The sequence below is a fragment of the Balaenoptera ricei genome, chromosome 2 (genome assembly GCF_028023285.1).
Source record: "Balaenoptera ricei isolate mBalRic1 chromosome 2, mBalRic1.hap2, whole genome shotgun sequence".
Taxonomy (NCBI): Eukaryota; Metazoa; Chordata; class Mammalia; order Artiodactyla; family Balaenopteridae; genus Balaenoptera; species Balaenoptera ricei.
The window spans coordinates 94,496,075-94,519,297 of NC_082640.1; the positions used below are offsets into that span (position 1 = coordinate 94,496,075).

The 23,223-nt window shown below is 39.7% G+C and overlaps 1 long non-coding RNA gene and 1 pseudogene across 1 annotated transcript in view; one reads left to right on the forward strand and one right to left on the reverse strand.

Annotated features, from left to right (window-relative positions):
* Positions 1-22,972, forward strand: part of LOC132359390 (uncharacterized) — a 71,625-nt gene extending 48,653 nt beyond the window's left edge. The window contains exons 3-4 of the long non-coding RNA XR_009500832.1: positions 10,435-10,530; positions 21,923-22,972. This is a non-coding gene — a long non-coding RNA (uncharacterized LOC132359390). The remainder of the gene's footprint in view (positions 1-10,434; positions 10,531-21,922) is intronic.
* Positions 14,740-15,169, reverse strand: LOC132360812 (large ribosomal subunit protein eL32-like; annotated as a pseudogene).
* Positions 22,973-23,223: the final 251 nt, after the last annotated feature.

Genomic DNA, 23,223 nt, shown 5'->3' on the forward strand with positions numbered 1-23,223 from the left:
GTTTGGTTCCTCCTACGGGCAGCAAAGTGTCAACTCCTTCTCCCCTCTATGTCTATATGTTTCTGGAGAATTTTTTTTCCCAATTTTGAACTTGGGTATAAATTTTTTTAAATTATTTTTTAATCTAGCATTTCTGTATGTTGAATGGGGTAAAACGATTCTACTCAGTTCACCATCTTGGCTGAATCCCTCCACATTACCTCTTTTACTTTGGTACAGATTATCTTGAGAAACCAGAGAGTGGATCCAAAAGCAGGTATTAACTGGTGCTTTCTGTCTGTTTGCCCTTCCATGCTGGAAGTTCTTAGTTATCAAAACCATCAAAACAAAATCAGAAGAGTTCTTCTTTATTCAGAGCAGGTAATTTCAGGACCACAATGAAATCTGAAGACATCCTATTAAAAGTGACAGCTATATGATAGTAGAAGTATATGAAAGCATTGGTTTGGCAATTATACATGAGTTCAAGTGGAAAATCAATCTGGGGACCCAAAAATTTTTGAGATCAGTCATTTCATTTTGATTATTCCTGTTAGTTAAGAACAAAAGGAAAGAGAATAAAAGCCAATCCTCATATCAAAATTAATGCAATGAATAGTGGTCTTTTGTTGAAGCACTGATGATGAGATCATGTCTAGTCCAAGCAGAAGCCTGTCAATCTCACATTGTGGTCTATATTTAATCAAGTCTTTCGGGGTCTGCACAAAGTTCATCAAAATTTTCTCAACAATATTGGATATAAATCAAAGAAATACAAACTAAGAAAGTTTTGAGGTACAATTGTATACCTATAAAGTTAGCATAAATACAAAATCAATACCTAAGACTGTATTCAAATCTTGCTGATAAATTCCTACAATAGTTTTGGAAAGTAATATGGCAACATAGGTAGCAAAAACCATAATGTTTATTTCTTGAAACCATTAAGACCACATCTGGGAGTTTATACTATGGAAATAATTTAACCGAAGATTAAAATTATGTGCATGAAGCTGTTTATATAGAAGAGTGAAAAACTAGAAACAAATTATAAGTTATACTCTTTTAAGTTTCAAGCCATGTTAAATAATGGTGATTTATTGAAAGATAATAGCATGGTTTATAGGAACATCACAGTTCCAGAAGTGGAAAGTCTTAAAGTATAAGACATTAAGTTGTATTGTCATCATCAAACAATGTTAACCTCTCAGTCCCAACTCTGGTACTCTGCTTTTAAGGAGATTTGGATACTCTGTAACTTTACTTCTACTATTCCTACTACTACCAAACTATTTCTCTTATGTCTCAAGTTCAAATGCCCTCAAAAAGAGTATCTGTTTGTTTTTGACATTTGCTATGTGATATTGGGTGTGAGGGGGAGTCTTTGTTCAGCAGAGCTCTTACACAAGACCACATTGTAGATCTCTGACCAGGATCCGATGTCCACAGCCCTAGTCCAGTTGATAGCAGCAAGGATAGCAAGGTTGTATGATATGCTTTTTTTTCTTTAATCTTGAGGTTACATTATTTTTGCAACCTGAAAGCCAAAATTAAAAGTTTCTTAATGAACATTACTTAGTTATACACTTAATACAAGTTGCCCTTAATTGTCCATTTTTAAAATACAATAAAAACATGACCATACTCTGTTCAGCATGATTCATATTTGCAGAGTGACTTCTGAAATTAGAAAAGGTGATAGCCCAGCAGGGAGTGATTTTATTATGTAACAATTACTGAGATTCTATAATAAGAAAATATGGTGTATTTATTTCTCATTTCATAGGTCTTAATCTCTTCCTGATACAAATTCTCAAACCGCAGCTATAAGAAAAGACAAACACTTGTCAGGTAGGAAGAAAGGCTGTCAAGAGAGATTTACCTGTTTTGTATCAGAGCAAAACATGTCTAGAAAAGAGTTGCCCATGTTATGCATGGGCAAGATGAAAGAAAACACATAGCAACTATGTAAATATACTCATAAAACAAAACAAAAAAACAACCCAGTAACGAGGAAAGGAACATGGCACACCACATGCAGTCTGGAAAACAACACAAAGTATGGAAAAAATGTAAGAGTTCTTTCTGCTGGCATGTTTATGACAAAATAAGAACTTATAAAATGATAAAACAACAAAATGAGATTTGTACAAGAGAGATCATAGAATTTAGGAAACAAATTAAGACTGTTTTAGTCAGGATCCAATCAGGAGCCAGAAACCATACTAGCTATTTTAACCAAGGGAGTTGAAGAATTGTTAACTAAGTACTGAAAAATTGAAAGGGAAGAAAAGAACAATAAGATTATAGATAAATAAAGATAGATATATATAGATATATATATAGATATAGATATATTGCAACTTTGAGGAGGGTCCCCAATGAACTGAGTACCAGGCTCCTGAGAAGGGAGTGTTGCTTAGCTGGTTCTGGGGACTCTTAGAAGAGGAGCTCAATAGAACTGTGACCCAGACCTGTAAGGAAGAGGTGCTGACCAGCTGGTGCTGAGGTCTTTGAGGGGCTGTGATGAGGCTGGTTCTGCAAGTGTTAAACAAACAGTGACTGTAAATTGGACTTTGTAACTGACTATGCTTCTCCTGGATCAAAGCAATACTACCCTAGTGAAGAAATGAGGCTGAGGTGCCACTGAAAAGAGCAGGAAAACAAGAAAGGAGGAAATCCCTCCTCCCTCCTCCAGCTTTTAAGTCTCTCTCTGACACTTCCTATTAGAAGCACCTAACAGAGGGAAACTGGCAAAGGAGAAATGTGGTTTGCATGGTCCCAGCTCCAGCATCACAAACCACGAGAAACGAAGGGTGGGTATGGAGGTGAGAGATGATATTTGTAAACTGGCACAAGAGCCAAAACAATATCATTACAGAATTAATAAATAAATTTGGAACAGCAAGAAACAGATCTAAGGACAGGGTCAAGGTTTATTTTGCTCACCACTCTATACCCAGTGCTTACCACAGTGCTTGGCCCATAGCAGGCGCCCAATAAATGTTGAAAGAATGGATGAATGAATGAATGAATGCTCACTGCTACCAATAACCCAACTCACATGGGTTTTGTTAAGGCACAATTGATTCTAACACTAAATTGTTTGAACTGATTTTCTACTGTTTTCTTTGAGAATCGCTTCTCCTATCATGGTCGTGGACATTATGGCCAGCAGAATAGCCATCAGTTATAGCCTGACCCTGAATAGCCAAAATTGACCAGAAACTTAGAACCATCAGCCTCTGTATTAAGGGAGATATGGAAAAAAATGAAATGCACAGTCTCTGACAATAACCTGTGAAGTGCTCACATTCTACATTGTCAGCCATGAATCTTATTGATCTTATAGAATGTATTTCAAAATTTTTTCTGTGGTGTTCTTTACCTTAATTGTATTAAAATACAGTACTCTTTTTTTTTTTCCTGCAGTGTGATTTGCATCATTTATTACTATCAATGGTACCTCCTTCTTATTCTGTGTAACATTAGCGTATCTTCCAGGAGAAAAAATAAGCAATCAAGGGCTTATTTTATGGATTTTTTTAATGTGTATTTTTAGTGTGGGAGGTTTTTGTATCATTCCAATGTATTCCTTGTGTTCAGGTTCAAGACTGAATGAACTTCATTAGAGTATATAAACTGTCACAGTTAAGGCAGTGCTTCACTGTTTTATAATGATAACTTTTCACAGTACAGAATCTATTGAGTGCTGGGATCTGCTTCTCACCTGTTCAGGATACCAAATCAGAAGTCATAGTTTTCATACTTGACTGTTTCTTCACCTTCCTGGAATTCACATAATCCTGTTGACTTTGCACTTGAAACATACAAATATAAATCAATCTTATTGATATTTTTTACTCTAAAGTTCTTCTGTGGCAAATCTGTCCTGAACTAGGATATTTTGACATGAGTAATTATAGCAGAATATATGCACAAAAAGTCATCGCACTCAAATATGCAATTTCACATTAGCAACTGATAACTTGAGGGGACAAGAAAGCTAGTAAGAGAAGAAAAATGGGACGGAAAGAGGAAGATATATGTGGATACTTTTAACACCTTCTCCTCTTACCACAATTACCAGATAAAGACACCATTTCTGCTGTGAACGCCATTGCTACTTAGCCGTAGCCGAACTCCTTGAAGGATAGGATAGGTGGACAGTCATCTGAGCCCACTCTATTCCCCAGCTGCCCAGATCTTGGAGAGAAGTCACAGCTTAGGCTCACCTAAGGACCACCAGACTTAGAGCTTCAAGGTAGAGGGAGCACAAACACATCTAGAACTACTGCCCACTCCTTCCCTCTGACAAGTTTTCTCTTTTCTTTATCCTCTCCTGTTCCTCTGCATTTTCTAGAAAAGCTTCTAAAAACTTCTCTGACCCTTGGAGTTCTGGGTGTTGGCAAGCATAGATATTTAGCATTTCATGGTTATCTCTCCCTGAATTCTTGGTGGACAGGGATTTATGCTACTGGGACTGTTTCTCAAGGTTGCCCAGTGTTGCACCACTGGTGAAGGATACACACTGTCGTGATGATTTACTGTTGATTTTTCTGACAGCTCCCAGACCACCTGAAGGTACATTGATCACTTGTGGTCTGAGGGTCACTGTTCCAGAACATTTGTGATAAACTCTAGATCACCTTTGAGGGAAGGACTCCGTCATGTTCACTGCTTGTATCCCCAATACTTAGAACTGTATTTGGAATATTCTCAGTGCCCAGTAAATATTATTTCTTCTCTTATATTTATTCTTTTACTAGTGGAATTTAATTTACATGTTCTAAATGTAGTTTGAGAGTTCCTGGAAAGCTAGAGCTATGGGAAAGCTATCTTCCAGAGAATTCATCATTCTTTACAATGTATATAAAATCCATTGAATGTTAGTTATTGGACAAAATCCAATGAAAATAAAAAATATTTCTGTACTACAAATAATGTATTTTAAAAGTTTTAGCAAGAAATAAGTAGTGTTAAAAATATTGATGTGAGAAAACTATATAGTGGTTCCTCAAAAAATTAAATATAGAACAACCATATGATCCAGCAATTCCACTTCTGGGTATATACCCAACAGAACTGAAAGCAGAGACATGAATAGACCTTTGTACATCAGTGTTCACAGCAGTGTTACCAAGTCCAATCTCACTCTGCTTGCTGCATGATAGGCCAATAAATCGGGAAACGAGGTGTTGAGGCAAGGAATAACAACTTTATTCGGAAAGCCGGCAGACTGTGAGAAGATGGCAGACTAGTGTCTCAAAAAGACTATCTTGGGCTTCCCTGGTGGACCAGTGGTTAAGAATCCGCCTGCCAATGCAGGGGACACGGGTTCGATCCCTGGTCTGGGAAGATCCCACATGCCGCATAGCAACTAAGCCCGTGCACCACAACTACTGAGCCTGCGCTCTAGAGCCTGCAAGCCACAACTACTGAGCCTACGTGCCTAGAGCCCGTGCTCCGCAACAAGAGAAGCCACCACAATGAGAAACCTGCATACCGCAACGAAGAGTAGCCCCTGCTCGCTGCAGCTAGAGAAAGCCCGCGTGCAGCAACGAAGACCCAACACAGCCAAAAATAAAAACAAATAAATAAATTTATTAAAAAAAAAAAAAAAATCTTATCGGGGTCTGGATGCCAGTTTCTTTCATAGAACAGAGAGGTGGAGGAGGTGAGGAAGTAAAGTAAAAAGGCCATAAGTCTTGCAAATATCTCCTGGAATGGCCAGCCTCAGGGAAGGGATGTGTTAATTTCTTCTTTCTTGTAGCCATTCACAGGTGGACAGGGTCTGGATGTTTCCCTGAACATAGGCACTTTGGTTTAACATTCAGGCAGAGGGGCAGGGTTCCCCGAGGCAGGCCATTATGTATAGACAGTATCCTTCTAGTGAACAAAAGCAACGGGAAGCAAAGGTTAAAGTAAAAGAAACAGATCTGACATGTAGCCAGATTTTGTTCTTCCCTGTAACAACAGCATTATCCACAATAACTAAAAGGTGAAAGCAACCCATAATGTCTATCAACAAATGAATGGATTTTTTTTAATGTGGTATATACATGCAATGGAATATTATTCAGCTTTAAAAAGAAATGAAATTCTGGGACTTCCCTGGTGGTCCAGTGGCTAAGACTCTGCACTCCCAATGCAGGGGGCCCAGGTGCGATCCCTGGGTCAGGGAACTAGAACCCACATGCCACAACTAAGAGTTCACATGCCATAACTAAAAGATCCCGTATGCCACAACTAAAGATTCCACATGCTGCAACTAAGACCCGATGCAGCCAAATAAATAAATACTAAAAAAAAAAAAACACGAAATTCTGACACATGCTTTAATATGGATCAACCTTGAAAACACGGTGCTAAGTGAAAGTGAAATAAGCTAGTCACAAAAAGACAAATAATGTATGATTCTACTTAAACGAGGTACCTAGAAATAGTCAAATTTAGAGACAGAAAGTAGAACCGTGGTTGCCAGGGTCTGGGGAAAAGGGAAAGTGAGGCGTTATTGTTTAATGAGTACAAAGTTTCAGTTTGGGAAGATGAGAAAATTCTGGAGACGGATGGTGGTGATGGTTCACAATAATGAAAATGTATGTAAAACCACTGAACTATATACTTAGAAATGGTTAGAATGATAAACTTTATGTAATATATATTTTACCACAATAAAAAAAGAAAATATGTTGACAAAAATTTTTAAAGAATATTGGTCATTAGAAAGTATCTGATATTGTTTTACCTCTTTATTTTGTAGCTCTGAACTTTGAATAACCCATTTTCCCAGTTCAGTGGTTCTTAAAGTGTGATCTGGGGACCCTTGGAGGTCACCAATACCTTTACAGGAAACTCGTAAAGTCAAAATTATTTTCATAGCAATATGAAGATGTTATTTGTGTTTTTTTACCTTCATTCTCTCATGAGTAAATACTGGAGTTCTGCAAAGGTCATATGACATACGTTATCACAAAAGACTGAATTCAGAAGCAGCAAGGAGAATTCTACTCTCTTTTATTAAGTCAGACATTTTTTTGTCTGACAAATTTGTCTCCGAAAATATAGTTATTTTCATAAAATATATTATTTATGTTAATGTTACCGAGTCCAAGCTCTCTCTGCTCACCACATGACAGGCCAATGAATCAGAGAGGAGGTGCTGAGGCAAGGAATACAACTTTATTCGGAAAGCCAGCAGACTGAGAAGATGGCAGACTAGTGTCTCCGAAAAACCATCTTATGGGGTTTGGATGCCAGTTTCTTTTATAGCACAGAGAGGGGGAGGAGATGAGGAAGTAAAATAAAAAGGCCATGAGTTTTGCAAATATCCCCTGGAATGGCCAGCCTCGGGGAGGGGATGTGTTAATTTCTTCTTTTTCACAATCATCCACAGGTGGACAGGGTCCAGATGTTTCCCTAAACAACAGCACTTTGGTTTAACATTCAGGCAGAGGAGCAGGGTTCCCCGAGACATAATACATAAGCAAGCTTCCCGTTGCTTTTCTTCTTTTAGTGAAGAAAAGCAACGGGAAGCAAAGGTTAAATAAAAGAAACAGATCTAACATGTAGTCAGATTTGGCTCTTCCCTGTTACATTAACATGTAATATAATTATTATTATAATTTTAAATGAATTAGTAAGTATTTTAATATTTTCTCTAATTTCTAATATGGAAAATAGTGATAGATAAAATCTACACAAACAAAAACTTTGGGGTTCTCAATATTTTTAAGAGTGTAAAGTTGTCCCAAGACCCAAAATTTTGAGAATTGCTGGTCCAGTTTATAGGGTGATCAGACAAACCCATTAAGATGCTTGCAAAATGACATTTCTCTCCTAAAATTTTACCCATTAGCTCAGGTTAATCAGGCTAATCTCCAACCTCTTCTAAATTCAGATAAAACCCAAAATTGTCTGTGAACATAAACAGTTTTGTCAAATGTGGGTTAAGTAATACTACTTGCTGATAAATAATTCTGAATCTGCAAACTTCTGGGCCTGACTTTATTGCTACTGGATCAAAATTCATGCCTGCACATAGAGGATGGCAGTTGAATATTCTAACACAAATTAGGGGTTTGGAAGAAATGTACTCTTTAATTGTGCACCTTATCTATTTTGTGGTCACTTAAATATAACCCACTAATTATAGAGTTCTTATTCTACTTAGATATACAATTTAAAATTCATTATCCAGCAGTATAATTCTCAAAGACTGTATAAAGACTAGTTATACAATAGTGACATCAGAAATATAGTCATAGTTTAAGATAGGTCACTCAGTCTTCTTTTAGTCTGTATAACCATGTTTTGCTTTCTAAAAGATCCTTGAGAGAAGATGTTTCTGGTAAACGCTGACTGAAACTGTCTTAATTCTTTTCCTTTGCAGGAAATCAGGTCTTATCAAGTCACCTACAGGCATAGTGGTTAAAAACTTAAACTTGCGTGGTAGGCAAACCTGCATTCCAATCTCAGCTCAGATACTTAGTAGCTTTGTGACCTCAGGCAAATTGCTTACCATCTTTTATTTTATTTTATTTTTTTACTTTTTTATTTTTTTATGGATAAGTAGCACTTTTATTTGAAATAACACAAAGAAGCATAGCTAAAAATATTCTATTCACCTAAAAGAAGGCAGGAAAGGAAGAAGGAGAAACTAAAGATCAGATGGAACAATTAGAAAACAAATACCAAGATGACATATTTAAATCCAACCATATCAGTAATTACATTAAGTGTAAATGGACTCCAGTTAAAAGACACAGCTTGTTAATTTGTATGAAAAAGCAATACTCAACCATATACAGGCCTCCCCCACTATCCAAAAGCGGAGGATTCCTGTGAAACCTTTTGTAAGCCAAAATGGCGTAAAGCAAAAAAGCAATTACCTTAGGACACATCTTGTTAATAGATGCACAAAATAAATCAAGATAAAGCACAGATGCTCAAAGCTATAGCGGCTTAATGCTGGGATGCTGAGTGTAGTTCCCAGGGAAGGAGCTCTGAGGTGCCACTCTTGATGCTCAGGGTTTGCACCGCCTCTATAACAGCTCACTGCAAAACAAACACTGAAAGCTATTTTCAGTTTTCACCTTTTTTCGTAAAAGTGAAAATCCTCTTCAGATTTCTTTCATTTAGCGACAACAGGTACCAATGTAGGTCTTTCATCAAAGTGAAGGAGGTAAAGCAAACTTTCAAAAGCAGGGCATACCTGTATTGTCTATGAGAGAAGCACTTTAAAGATACAAATAGATTACAATTTAAAAAGAGATGGGATCTGATAGCCCTACAAGCATTTGGTACTAAACATAAACTCTGTGCAATGATGACTGGGATGGTAAAAAGAGCAGGATAAATATTTGAGCAGGAGAGCAGGGGTTGCTGCTGACATTTCTTCTGATCTGAGGTGGTGGAATCTAGGTCTTTCCAGATCTTTCCAGTTCACCTCCAGTGTTTTAATTGCTCTGGAGATACAAGGGAGCAATAAACTTGGGAAGCTGCCCTTTACACTTTGCCTATAGGTTCTCACTTTCAGCTCACCATCCTACGGTGGTTCTTCCTCTCAAGTCCTTTCTTTAGCACAGGACGCTGCCTTCGGGGGAGAGGGGCGGTAGCACACGACACTGCCCCCCTCTCGGCGCCCGGTCAGGGCCTCTCAGAGCAAAAAGTCGGGGGCTGAGAGACGTAAGGGTACCGGGGCGGCAAGGGACGGACCCCTGAGTGCAGGGCTCGAACAGGTAACGGGGACCAAGAGGCTGCAGCACAGCGCCCCCAGGGTTCTCCCCCGGCGCCGCGTGCAGAGCCAGAAAGGCGCCGCTTACCATCTTTTAATCTCACTTTACCTATCAGTAAAATAGAGATATTAATACCTTTTCCCAATGGATTAAGTAAGAATTAAGTAATGGGTAAAAAGCAATTAGCCCAGTCCTGGATCCATATTAAGCACCTGATCAATATTAGCTACTATTTCAAATACTGTTATTGGCCTCCATTACACTATCGAGGTATTTCTAATTAGAAGTAAGAGAAAGAAATCAAAGGTCTTGCTGTTATCATTTCCCTCTTTCATTAGGAAATGCAGAGACTGACAACACTAAGAACTATAGAAAGGGAAAAGCAGGCACTCTTCTGTCTGTCCTCTGAAAGCAAAGGATAGTCAGAGAAGAGGATTAAGCCAAGTCATGTCTCTTATCAATTCTAAAATGAACATTTATTTCACATTATAACACCTCTGCAATAGGGATATGTCTTACACTGCTTAACTAGCAGAGTTTTTTCTTTCTTAATGCTAAATAAAATAATGGCAAATCTTAAAATTCATGGCATCTTAAATTCAATGAAATAGAGTAATTGAGCTTTCTACTAAAAAATACTAATAGCACCCAAATAATCCCCCAAAGTACACCCTTTATTATTGTATTTATCACAGTATCTTACCATCTCTCTCCCCAGGCCTAACATGCTTATCATCTGGCACAAAGAGGTCACTTAGATTGATGGAATCAATGCATGCATGGGCTTGATCTGACCTTATTCACCACTCCTACGGTGAGTATCTCAAAAAAAATGTAGCTAAGGGAAGTCTATTTCTCTTTTCTCAGAATCCAACAGTCTTTAATTATATAGTGTTGATGTTGCTTATACTTGTTTCATGCATGTGAACTTCATCTACCCAACTATAGTGGAAGCATCTCAAGATAAGGACTGAGTCAGATAAATTTGCCTTCCCTACAGGGCTGGTGATGTGGTATATACTTAGTGATCAATTGCCTAAAGGGATTTTTTATTTTTTGCACTGTACAAGGATATATGACCATATTCCTGCCAATCTGACTCCCCTAGAATTCTGAGTAGGGGATTTTAAAAACTTCCTTCGGGAATTCCCTGGCAGTCCAGTGGTTAGGACTCTGGACTCTCACTGCCCAGGGCTGGGTTCAATCCCTGGTTGGGGAACTAAGATCCCACAAGAGCGTGGCACGGCTAAAAAAATAAAATATATAAATTGTTGGAGAACTTTAAAAAAAAATCCTTCGCTGCTCTAACAATTCAAATCACTTAGAATTCTTTCTCCACCACTTACTGATTGTTAATGGACCCTTTGTCTGTTGATGAGAAGAGTCAAACCTATAGTGAAAGAATTACAAACTGCAGAATAGACGGTCACTGGCATAGATGACGCTGTTGGTGTATCACTCACAGACCCTCTGATCACTTTTGATCAATTCTGGGGTCTATCTCCTAACTTATGTTTGCTTTGCTTCCAAAGAAGATGCTTTGTCAGTATTTGCAGAAATTCAGAATTGCCCTGGGGGAACCATAGCGATTGATTGATTGGTGCCTGAATAGAAAGCCCACAACCTTTGCCTCAAGGCTGGATAAACCCTGAGGTATAATTTATGCTCCAGAGCTCCTCACAGGATCAGGCCAAGGCCAGGGCTTCATGAAACGGCACCGGCACTGTGCTTGCTTCATTTCCCCCATCCCTATCCTACTCCCTCTACACCCTTAAAAAAGGGCGTCTTTGAGACAGTTAGGATCTGAATTTGATAGTGTCTGAGTTTTTGCATAAAAATAATGGGAAAAAAAGTTTTGTCTTCCAAGATTTAAACGTTTATTCTTCACCCTGGGTATATATTCTTGAAACTCATAATGAGCAATATAAAACCATCAACAAAACCAAGACTAGGGAGTCTTTCTGCCCTGCCCTTTAGGAGGACACATTCTGCCCTGAGCAGGATAATAGGAATAAGGGAACAAAAGAACAGCAAACAATAAGAACTGACCAAACAGCATTTCACAATCGATTTTATTTTATTTACAAGTGATATTTATCTAATTTTATTTTTGACAATGTCTGGCTTCTTTGCTGAGCTTCTTAGTGGCTTTTTGGAACTAAAACTGTAGTGCAAAATGAGTTGATCGATATTTTGATAAAATGCTGCAAGATCACATAACAGAAATTCATCCTCTAATAGGCTCTGATTTCTCTCTCACTGCATCCCTTATAATGTAGTAGTCTTTCCTTATCAATGGTTTCTTTTACCTGTGGTTAACCACTGTCGGAAAATATTAAATGGAAAATTCCAGAAATAAACAATTCATAACTTTTAAATTGGGCACCATTCTGAGTAGCGTGATGAATCTTGTGCCATCCTGCTCCATCCACCTGGGACACAAACCATCCCTTTGTCCAGCATATCCATGGAGTATACACTACCCACTGGTTAGTATAGGAAAAAACATAGCATACCTAGGGTTTGGTACTATCTGAGGTTTCAGGTATCCACTGCGGGTCTTGGAAGATATCCCTACGGATAAGGGGGACTACTGTACTCTGGAGTCTCAAAAACAAATCTCAGGATCTATTCTAGTGAATGGAACAGTTATACAAGATTGTACACCTTGGCAGGCAGTTTCACAAATTTGTTTCTGAATTTCTTCAAAGCTCTTAGGTGTGGTAGATGGAAGTGTGGATGGTGACAACTCTGAGGCTGAATTCTTGTTCTTTTCCTTTTATGGCATTCAGCAAGTTGTTTAATCTTCCTGAGCTTCCTGAGTTTTATTTCCTTAATAAGACTGTTATAAAGAAATGAATGAGATAATATGTAGTTGGTGGGGCAGCTGTTTGAGATGTTAATTTATATCTTGTTCAGGCTGCTATAAGTATTTCTGCCTCCCCGATCCAAGGAAAGCAGCCATGTCTACCTCCAGGAGTAGTTAATGGCTTTAATGTTGCAGGGCCAAAATTAAGTTGTCTGACACTCAGAGCATAACCTTTGGTCTAGTCTTGAAGGTGATCCAGCTGGATTGTTGCAGGTGGCAGGAGACATTAAGGGTTGGGAGAAGAAGTGGACCAACACTAGAGAGTAAACTATTTGGGAAACACCTCCCCATGTTTAGAGGGGATGCATTTATGGATTTCAAGAGAGTCAGGGACATGTGCCGTATTCCCACATAATAGCAGGATCCAGGGCCTCTGATGGTGGCCAGCTGGTAACAACATTGTATGTGTCAAGATAGAATGATAGAACCTATTTTCTTTAACAGTTTTTTGGCTGGATTTATAATTTTAAGATATTTAACATATGGTATATGAACCTCTATTTGTATTCTTGTCCTAGGCCCTGTAAATATTTGGGGTGGCCTGGAAAAGGGACCAGAAAGACTTGGATCATGAACAACCAACAGTGGTAGCTAATGTGGTCTGAAGAACAGAGAGCCCATCTCAGAATATTATGGAATGTGTAGGACCCTGGGATGGTATAGAAACCCCTAATAAATTTTCTTCCCCCTAAAGTAAACATAACAAATCCTGAATTTCTCATCTCCCTTGACCTAGGTGGCTCAGAGCCAGATTTAACTTCATTTAGAACAAAATAGGGGCACGGATTTTTCTCTATCTTGTCCACTGCTTTATCCCTAGCACCTAGAACAGTGCCAATACACTTTGTTGAGTGAATGGATTCTTGCTTCCAGTGCCAAGGACCAAACTCCCACCTGCCACATTGTGTAAAGCTCCTGGTTTTGTGCTGTCACATATTAGGTGTCAGTGTCAGGCACTCATTTTTGCCAAATGCCATATAATACTTCTTTGTATCTAATGTGTCAGATGAGCCTAGAATACCCTGTTTATTTATTAAATTGCTTTAGCACCTTTAGCACTCTCTGTTATGTACAGACAACTAAGTACTTCGCCGGCCAGTTTTCCTCACTCCCTTCCTGTCATAAGTCCTAATCCCACTTTTCTGACAGAGCCCCTATCATAAATCCAGGGTTTCTTTGGCCCTGTATGTGAAACCAGTTGTTTCAGAGACCACAGCCTTAGGGTTCTAGATCCTTCTCCATCTATATGCAACTTTCCTGCCCTTCATTTAACATAGTACCTGCCTTCTCTCCCATCCTAGATACAATCCCAAAGTTAGAAATTCCCTTACCAACACCACCAGGTATCCACACGAGAGATACCCTTTGATCTCTGGGCCAGAAAGTGATGCTTCTACCGTCACCCTTCAGGACAATTTATTTAGGGAAGAGTTATAGAAAGGGCGAGTACATCTAAAAGCAACCTTCTTTCTTGGCACTGAGGACTGAAGGGTATTGTTTTAAAGCCTTCTGTAAGGCTCCATGTACCTCTGTGTTTCTCAGCTTCTGCCATCTATAGAGAATACACCTGTTCTCAGAGGACTGAAAAACCATATGGCTTCCACCCTGTTGTTGGGATATAGTCGCAATCATGGCTAGAATTTTATTAGTCTGAGTTTGACCTTTTTCTGTGTGTATTCACTAGCTTAGCGATTTAACTACTCTGAAACTCTATTAGTACCAAGCTCAGTAAGCTCCTAATTTGTACACTGGAGGCTCCTTGCAGGCAAGAACTGTGCCTTTTGGTTCTGTATCCCCAGCACTTAGTACCCCACCTGGTATGTAGTACTGTTCAGTGAAATCCCTCCTAGAGATAGATTCTGTCAAGAACTGTAAAAGGTCTGAGTTTTACCCTACTTGCAAGTTAACAAGTTAGCCTGTCATAGTTTCATGGATGCTGGTAGAAGACATGAGACTCCTGCGTCAGAGTCAAAAATGGTTTATTACTCATAGCAATAGTAGTAGCTAGAGCATCTGCCTTTTTTAAGTCAGTTCCCCAAGACCTAGTTTCCAGAGGGCAATGGGAATAGGGCCAGTTAACACCTGTACATGAAGAACTCTGAGCTTAGGGAGCCAAAATCTTTGTCTTACTTTGCAGAATTTTTATGGTTTTATTTAACACAAATAAAACTTGCACATGAACTGTTCATTTTCTTCGCTGTGCAGCCTGGCATTGCGATCAGTGACTCACGGCCAGCTGGGCTGCTCTTTCCACAATGCCTTTGAGGTTCTTGGAGGAAATGAGAGCCATTTCAGCACAGTAAGATTTGTTGCACATCAGCAGCACTTCCAGCTTTTTGATGTTGTAAACCAGAAACTTCTAGAAGCCACTAGGCAGCATGTGCTTCATTTTCTTGTTGCTGCCATGACCAATATTGGGCATCAAGATCTGGCACTTGAATCTTCTCCGTACCCTGTTGTCAATGCCTCTGGGTTTCTGCCAGTTACACTTAATTTTGACATATCAGCCTGACTGGTGCTGGATGAACTTCCTGGTCTTCTCTTTGATCACTTTGGGCTTCATAAGGTGTCTGAGAACAGTCATGATGCTGGGTTGGAGACGGCTTCTACCTCCCCTGAATCTTTTATAATGGGCAGTAAACATGCCTACCATTTACTCCAGAAGGACACCCTGTTGCCATCAAACATTCTTGAAAAGGTAGTCTGCAACAAAGTGCAGTTGGTGCCTCATTTACAGGACTTGCAGAAATGGCAGTGACCCATGGAGAAATGTCTCAACAGACGGCTGTAGTGAAGCAGAGGTGGCAGCAGCCTGAAGTTCACTTGCTCCTGCCCAACCCCATCTCAGAAGCCTCCAAGAGCAAACAGTTTTTTCAGTGTTTCAGGAGCACTCTGCTCATTCTGGCTTCCACTTCTTTGGTGGTCCAATACTCCCTGCCTTGAATGCCCTTTCCTTACTCCTCTACTACGTAAATCTTATTCATCTTTCTAGATCAGATTCAAATTCCACTCTCCTATAAAGCATTCCCTGACCAGCCCAACTCACAGTGATTTCTTCTCCGATATTACAGAGTGATTATTATCTATATCAATCATATTGACACTTAGGAAGTAACAATAATAACACCAACAACCTCTGACATTTGTGTTTTGTGTATCATTTTACCTTTTACTAAGTATTTTTACACAAACTATTCCCTTTGACTCTCACAGCAATCTGCAAGACATGCAAAGGAAAATATTATTTTCAATTTATAGATAAGGAAAAGGAGAAATTCAGAAATGTGCCCAAGGTCACCTAGTTAATAAACAGGTCATCAGATTTAGCATTAGTTCCTAGGCTCATAATGGCTGCACTATGCCATTTCTTGTTGCTGTTTAAACTCCCAAATGGATTTATTTCATGTAGTGTTAAGTCTCAGAGAGACTTGATACTTTCCCTCTGGTCAAAGAGTAGGGGTGGAGATTAGAGTTACAGCAGAGTCTAGTGGTTAACGGTCCTGAGTCAGACAAACCTGCTGTGGAGAGATTTCTTGGGCTCACCAATATACAGGTTGCCTCACCTTCCAGAACATGGAGCTAAACCACATTTCACAGGTTCCCTTGCATCCTAGATTCCCACGTGACTGAGTTCTAGCCAATGGAATGTGGGCAGAAGTGATGTCACTACTTCCAGGTCTGACCTTAAAACATCCTATTCAGTCTTCCATGCTCTCTTTCCGTCACTCCAGGCTGATTGATGATGGGGAGATCTTGAAGCTACAATATGCTTAAGCCATAAGATGGAAGAGGCCTGTGTACATGAGTCACTGCTTAGAGGTGAGCTGCCTAAGAAAGCCACCTGACGAGGACCATCCACGCTGCACTTTGCCCCAGCAAGAAACACATTTTATTGTGTTACATTACTATGATTTTGGGATTGCTAAACCAGTTACCCTACCCTAATACACTTGAGATTAAAATCCAGCACTATAATCCACCAGTCTAGTGTGACTTTCTGTGTGGTACTTAGCCTTTATTTACCCATTTTTATGATGGAAATAATAATAATACCTATCTTATAGAATGCTTGTGAGAATTAAATGAGATAACATATGCAAAGGACTAAGCACAGTGTCTGGCACATAGTATAAATGCTATTTAATCAATAAATACTATTAACTTTTCATGTTATTATTTCTAACACATTTTCTGCTGGTTCCAAACAAAACTTTGAATTTCTGTTTCTCCAACTTGTATTAGAGCAGAAAAGACAGTGCTTCCTCTCACTCTGATTACCTTATGATAATGAGAATGAGAACAGCTCAGGGTTAGTCAGTGTTAGAGTCAGTCTGCACGCAGACCTTGTTTTCTGGGTGTCCTGCCAATACATTCTCTCCTGCCCCTAGGGACTTAAAACCAGTGAGGAGGGGAGTTCCCTGGTGGCCTAGTGGTTAGAATTCCGGGCTTTCACTGCCATGGCCTGGGTTCAATTCCTGGTAGGGGAACTGAAATCCTGCAAGCTGCATGGCCAAAAAAAATTTTTTTAATAAAATCAAATAAAACCAGGGAGGAAAAACAGCAACAAAAAATTTATAAAGCTATTGCCATTGCAAAAAAAAAAAATCAAAATCTTCTGAAAATCTCTGAATATCATACTGGAAATATGTATTTCTAACTAAAGGTGACATTTGATAATGCTTAGTCTTAGTATTCACAATGAATTCATCAGTTGTGGTTGGGTCATTTGAAATGACACGACTAAATCTTTCAAGTAAAAAAATTCGGGGCATCCCTGGTGGCACAGTGGTTAAGAATCCATCTGCCAATGCAGGGGACACGGGATCGAGCCCTGATCTGGGAAGATCCCACATGCCACAGAGCAACTAAGCCCGTGCGCCACAGCTACTGAGCCTGAGCTCTAGAGCCCACGAGCCACAACTACTGAAGCCTGTGCACCTAGAGCCCATGCTCTGCAACAAGAGAAGCCACCGCAATGAGAAGCCTGTGCACCGCAACGAAGAGTAGCCCCCGCTTGCCGCAACTAAAGAAAGCCCACACGCAGAAACGAAGACCCAATGCAGCCAAAAATTAATTAATTAATTAATTAATTTAAAAAAAATTCTATTCTTTGGGTGATAATGATGTGTCAGTGTAGTTTCATCAATTTTCACAAATGTATGACTCTGGTGGGAATTCCCTGGTGGTCTAGTGGTTTGGACTCCATGCTTTCACTGCCGTAGGCCCGGGGTTCAATCCCTGATCATCCCACAGGCCACAAAATGTGGCCAAAAAAACCAAACAAACAAACAAAACAAATGTATGACACTGGTGAGCAATGTTGATAATAGGAAAGGCTATTCATGTGTGGAGGCATGAGGCGTGTGGGAACTCTCTGTACTTTCCACTCAATTTTGCTGTGAACATAAAATTGCTCTAAAAAATAAAGTCCATTAAAAATTCTATTCACCGGGCTTCCCTGGTGGCGCAGTGGTTGAGAATCTGCCTGCCAATGCAGGGGACACGGGTTCGAGCCCTGGTCTGGGAAGATCCCACATGCCACGGAGCAACTGGGCCCGTGAGCCACAATTACTGAGCCTGCGCGTCTGGAGCCTGTGCTCCGCAACAAGAGAGGCCGCGATGGTGAGAGGCCCGCGCACCGCGATGAAGAGTGGTCCCCACTTGCCGCAACTAGAGAAAGCCCTCACACAGAAACGAAGACTCGACACAGTCATAAATAAATAAATAAATAAGAACGTGAATTCCGTTAAAAAAAAAAAAAAAAAGCAAACTGGGCTATTCATTAAAAAAAAAAAAAAAAAAAAATTCTATTCACCATTACTGAATTGAACTTATAAGTACTTTCTCTAATGGGATGATTATGTTATTAAAAAGAAATTACTAGTGTTTAATCTTGAAATGATTGGCACAGAGTATTCCCAGTACATTTTTTTTTTCTCTAGTTGGTGACAACATAAACTGAAGCTCAGATTGAGCCACCTCTCTGACACTTGGGAAACTGATGACAGGGCAGATAAAGGCCTGTCACGGCTGATTTCATGTTATGACTTGTTAATGTGTCCAGCCCACCCACAATGGTTCAGGGAATTAAAAAAGGATCCCAAGGGTATGCAGCAAGAACATTTCTTGCATGAGCAGATTGGGAAAATAAAGAACATTTCTTTGAAAATTTGCTTGATGGCCCAGGTTTAAATATAGGCCATAGGATAAAGAGCACTTTTCATTCACCCTCTTGCCACTTATCCTGTTGCTTGCTCTCACCTTGTCTACTGAACAAGTAAACATGGAAAAAGCTATAGGCTCTGAAATCAGTCAGCCTGGATACAAATTCCAGCTATGCCTTGGCCAGATTATTTAACTTTTCAGGTGATTGCTTTCTTCATCTGTAAAATAAGAACACAATAGCACTGACCAATGGTGAATACCTAGGAACTGTTTTGTGCTTTGTTGTTAAAAGATTAAGAACCAGAATTTGATACAAATTTGGAATAAAGTATACCAATCTAAAAACTCCTGAGGGATTAATCACAAAACTGGTAACAGGGGACTTCCCTGGTGGCGCAGTGGTTAAGAATCCACCTGCCAATGTGGGGGACATGGGTTCAAGCCCTGGTCCGGGAAGATCCCACATGCTGCGGAGCAACTAAGCCCGTGCTCCACAACTACTGAGCCTGCGCTCTAGAGCCTGCGAGCCACAACTACTAAGCCCATGCGGCACAACTGCTGAGGCCTGTGCACCTAGAGCCTGTGCTCCACAACAAGAGAAGCCACTGCAATAAGCCCAGGCACCACAACGAAGAGTAGCCCCCGCTCGCCACAACTAGAGAAAACCCACGCGCAGCAACAAAGACCCAACGCAGCCAAAAATAAATAAATAAATAAATAGAAAAATATTTTTAAAAAAACAAAAACAAGACTGGTAACAGGAGATTTTAGTACAAATAATCAATTTATTAATCTCCCCAACCTCTCACTAACCCCTTCACCCTTCTAATACTAAAAGTTTATACATACAATTTTGGAATATGAAATATTTTATCAAAATATACTAATGTTCCATATTATTAAGGAACTATAATCATGGGATTGCTTGCATTTTTTTCCAATTGTTTACTGTTAAACAGAAAGCCTATTGAGAGATTTTATAAACATTAAAATTTGAAAAATCATTTCTATTTTCTTTTTTATCCAGCTATTTTTGTTTTAAAACTGATTTATCATGCAGTCATATTCTTAGAAAAGCTTTCAATGAAATTATATAAAATACACTGAAGTTATAATTTAATACACTTTTATCTGGTTCAAGTGCTAAGAGGTTTAGTTCAGCCCAGGTTAATCTGTGTTGCACAGAGCATAGTGGTTCAGTTCTGGACCTAAGGAAGGTTCGATCTGAAAATTTGGACCTCTCTACCAGCTCAAAGAGATTCAAAACCTTGGTTTGGCCTAGAATTGAACTAGTCCCTCCAGAAATACTCCAATGAGAATTTACCTAAAACAAGTTAAAATCAGACCAAGGTCTAAGTCGGGAATGAGAATTTTTCACTTTGATGCATTCTACCTTAATTATTTTTAAAAAATTAACTAAAAAATATTTTTTTAAGTAAATGCAAGATGCAGCAGACAGTAATACTCACACAATACTCATTTTCTCTCATACACTTTCTCCCATTTCTGCCCAGCTTATAGCAAGTAGTTGGAGCCATGTGACTAGATATGGTCAATGGGCTTTGAGGGGAACTGATGGGTGTCACTTCCAGGCCAAGGCAGAAAAAAGCCAGTGCTTGATTCTCTAGATTTCCTTCTTTCCACTCTGACTCGAGGGGCCTCATGGATCCTTGAGTAACAATGTGGAGTAAAACCCACTGCCTACCTGCCTGGAACAGTGTGTCAGAGAAATAAATTTTTGTTGTTTTAAACCACTGCAACTTTGGGGGTTGTTTTTTACAATAATTTAATTTAGTCTGTCCCAATTCACAATACTTCCTTAAATGAAACCTGTTCTTTCACTCCTCATGCTTTTGCACACGCTGTTCACAATACATGAAAGGTCCTGGCACCTCAACCATCAAGCCAGCTCCTGTTTATTTCAGAATCCAGCCCCAGTATCTTCTTGTGCCTAATGAAATGCAGAATGACATATAGAGGAAAGAGTATGGGTTTCAGAATTTGCTAGGCTCAGGTTCAAATGTGGTTCCATCTCTTAAAAGCTAAGCAACGTGAGAAAAGTTAGTTAACCTTTCTCTGCTCTGGTTTCCTCATCTACAAAGTGAGGAAAATAACTTCATTGGATATTTGTGAGATTAAATAACATCAGGGGTATAAATTGCTTAGTGCAATGTTTATCACATAGGAAAAATACTAGCTGTATTATTATTTCCAGGCCTCCACCACCCCAGTTAAATTCAGATGCATTTTCCTCTTGGTTTCCATAGCACCTCTATTATAACATTAACTGTCTTCCATTATATTTTTTGCATCCATGTCTATATTCCCCATTAACCTATGAATAACTAGAAGTTAGTGGCATTGTCTGATTTTGTTTGCAGTTCTATTCCCAGCACCTAGAACACTGTTCGGCAATAAGAAGTGTTCTACTAATATTTGTTAAGTAAACTCTTCTTTTTTTAAAATTAATTTATTAATTTATTTATTTTTGGCTGTGTTGGGTCTTCGTTTCTGTGCGAGGGCTTTCTCTAGTTGCAGCAAGCGGGGGCCACTCTTCATCGCAGTGCGTGGGCCTTTCACTGTCGCGGCCTCTCTTGTTGCGGAGCACAGGACGCGCAGGCTCAGTAGTTGTGGCTCACGGGCCCAGTTGCTCCGCGGCATGTGGGATCTTCCCAGACCAGGGCTCGAACCCGTGTCCCCTGCATTGGCAGGCAGATTCTCAACCACTGCACCACCAGGGAAGCCCAGTAAACTCTTCTTGATGTGCTCAGTACAGTCAATCTTTAATAACTTTTTATTGATTGGATGAATAGAGCAATGAATAAATCAATTAACGAATAAATGATTATCTCTTGCCTTTCCCCATAAGTAAACTGACTTTTTCAAAGGGGAACCATTTTAACCTACTTCCTATAAGCCTCATCTCATTCCTGCTGCCACCTCTGCTTTCTTCTCTCATGGCAGACCGGCTACCTATTTATTAAAATTGTGTCCTCTTCCATAACATACTTCTGGAAAACATTTATCATTCCCCTTGCAACTAGGCAGTGCTTTGTGACTAATTCTCACCAATGGAAAGTAAGCAGAAATGATGTATCTTCCTTCAAGCTGAGCCCATAAAATACCTTCCTTGAGATCCTCCCTATCCTTTTGTCCTTTCTGTTGGATGCAGAGAAACCAATGGAGGATGCCAATACCTGAGAAGATGCTGGAGCCACCAGATGAAAAGTGCTTGGAGCTTGAGTACCTGAATGACTTGTGGAGTAAACTTCTACTTACTTCATTTACTTCATCCCAACCAATCAAATTGGACTATGAGATTAATAAGAAATGATTATTCTGTTAGGCATTGGGATTTTGGATTGTTTATCACCTTCAGAGCCTTATATTCACCCATCCAGGGCTGGGATAAAAAGCACTTAAGCAGCCTGGCACACACCAGTCATCCCCCCCAATCTGTAAGTACTTGAAAGAAGCAGGTCCTCTTGTAGTGCTGACCCCTGGCTCCTGTGTTTTCCACCACTTCCTCCCTGACTGAGATCTAGAATGGGACTTGGTCAGTGCTGCCACTGGAGAACTAAGGAGTTGCAGTTCTTTATGCCCACAAGTTGCCCTGTTCTGGTAATGGGCACTGCTTCCTGAGGCTGGGTTCCAACACTGTTTATAAAGCTTAGTCCTGCTTTTGGATTTTTTAGCTTAATATCCCAGGAGTTCCGAAGAATGAGACCTTGCTTCGCTTTTGCTGGGTCCTGCACCAGAGCTATGCCCCCTAATCCAGAGGCCATTACATGTTCATTAACCATGGTGAGCATGGTAAGTTGGCTTTCTGTCTGTTTGTAGTCTTGAGTTTTGCTTAGTCATAAGTTTAACTTATGCTGGGAAACCTTGCTCTGCCCTGATGACCTAGCTGCAGACCAAGCATTTGCTTAAACTTTGTCCATTTCTCCTGCAGTTCACTGAGGCACCTTTGCCCCGCTGAGCTGTCAGAGCCTTTACATTCAGCTGGGCCCACACCTTCCTTTCACCACCTGGGATGGGTGGGTCTGGAGCAAAGTATCCTCCTGACATTCCTCTCCAGCCTAGAGTAAGCAGTGCAGCCTCACAGGGACGTTCTGAGATTAGCACAGTTCAGGTGTCATCAGGTCCTTTGTTTTTCCATTGGCATTTAGTATTTCAATGAATGCTTTATATTGTGATAAATATACTTTAATTTTAGAGTATAGTAAATAGGTTAATGGTTTTAGATCCTTATATTTTTATGAGATATGGATACACTACATTACATTTAGGGCATGCTTGGCATGCACACATTATTTTTTTGCACTAAATCAAGTCTACTGGGATCTCAGCTTAACATTTGATGACTTAATACACAAGTTTACTAAAGTCCCAGCCAGTCGTCCTATTGCACAGTCACCACATACCCAAGCATTTAAAGTGCCTTTCTTCTTTAATCTCATTTTTGTCCTACAG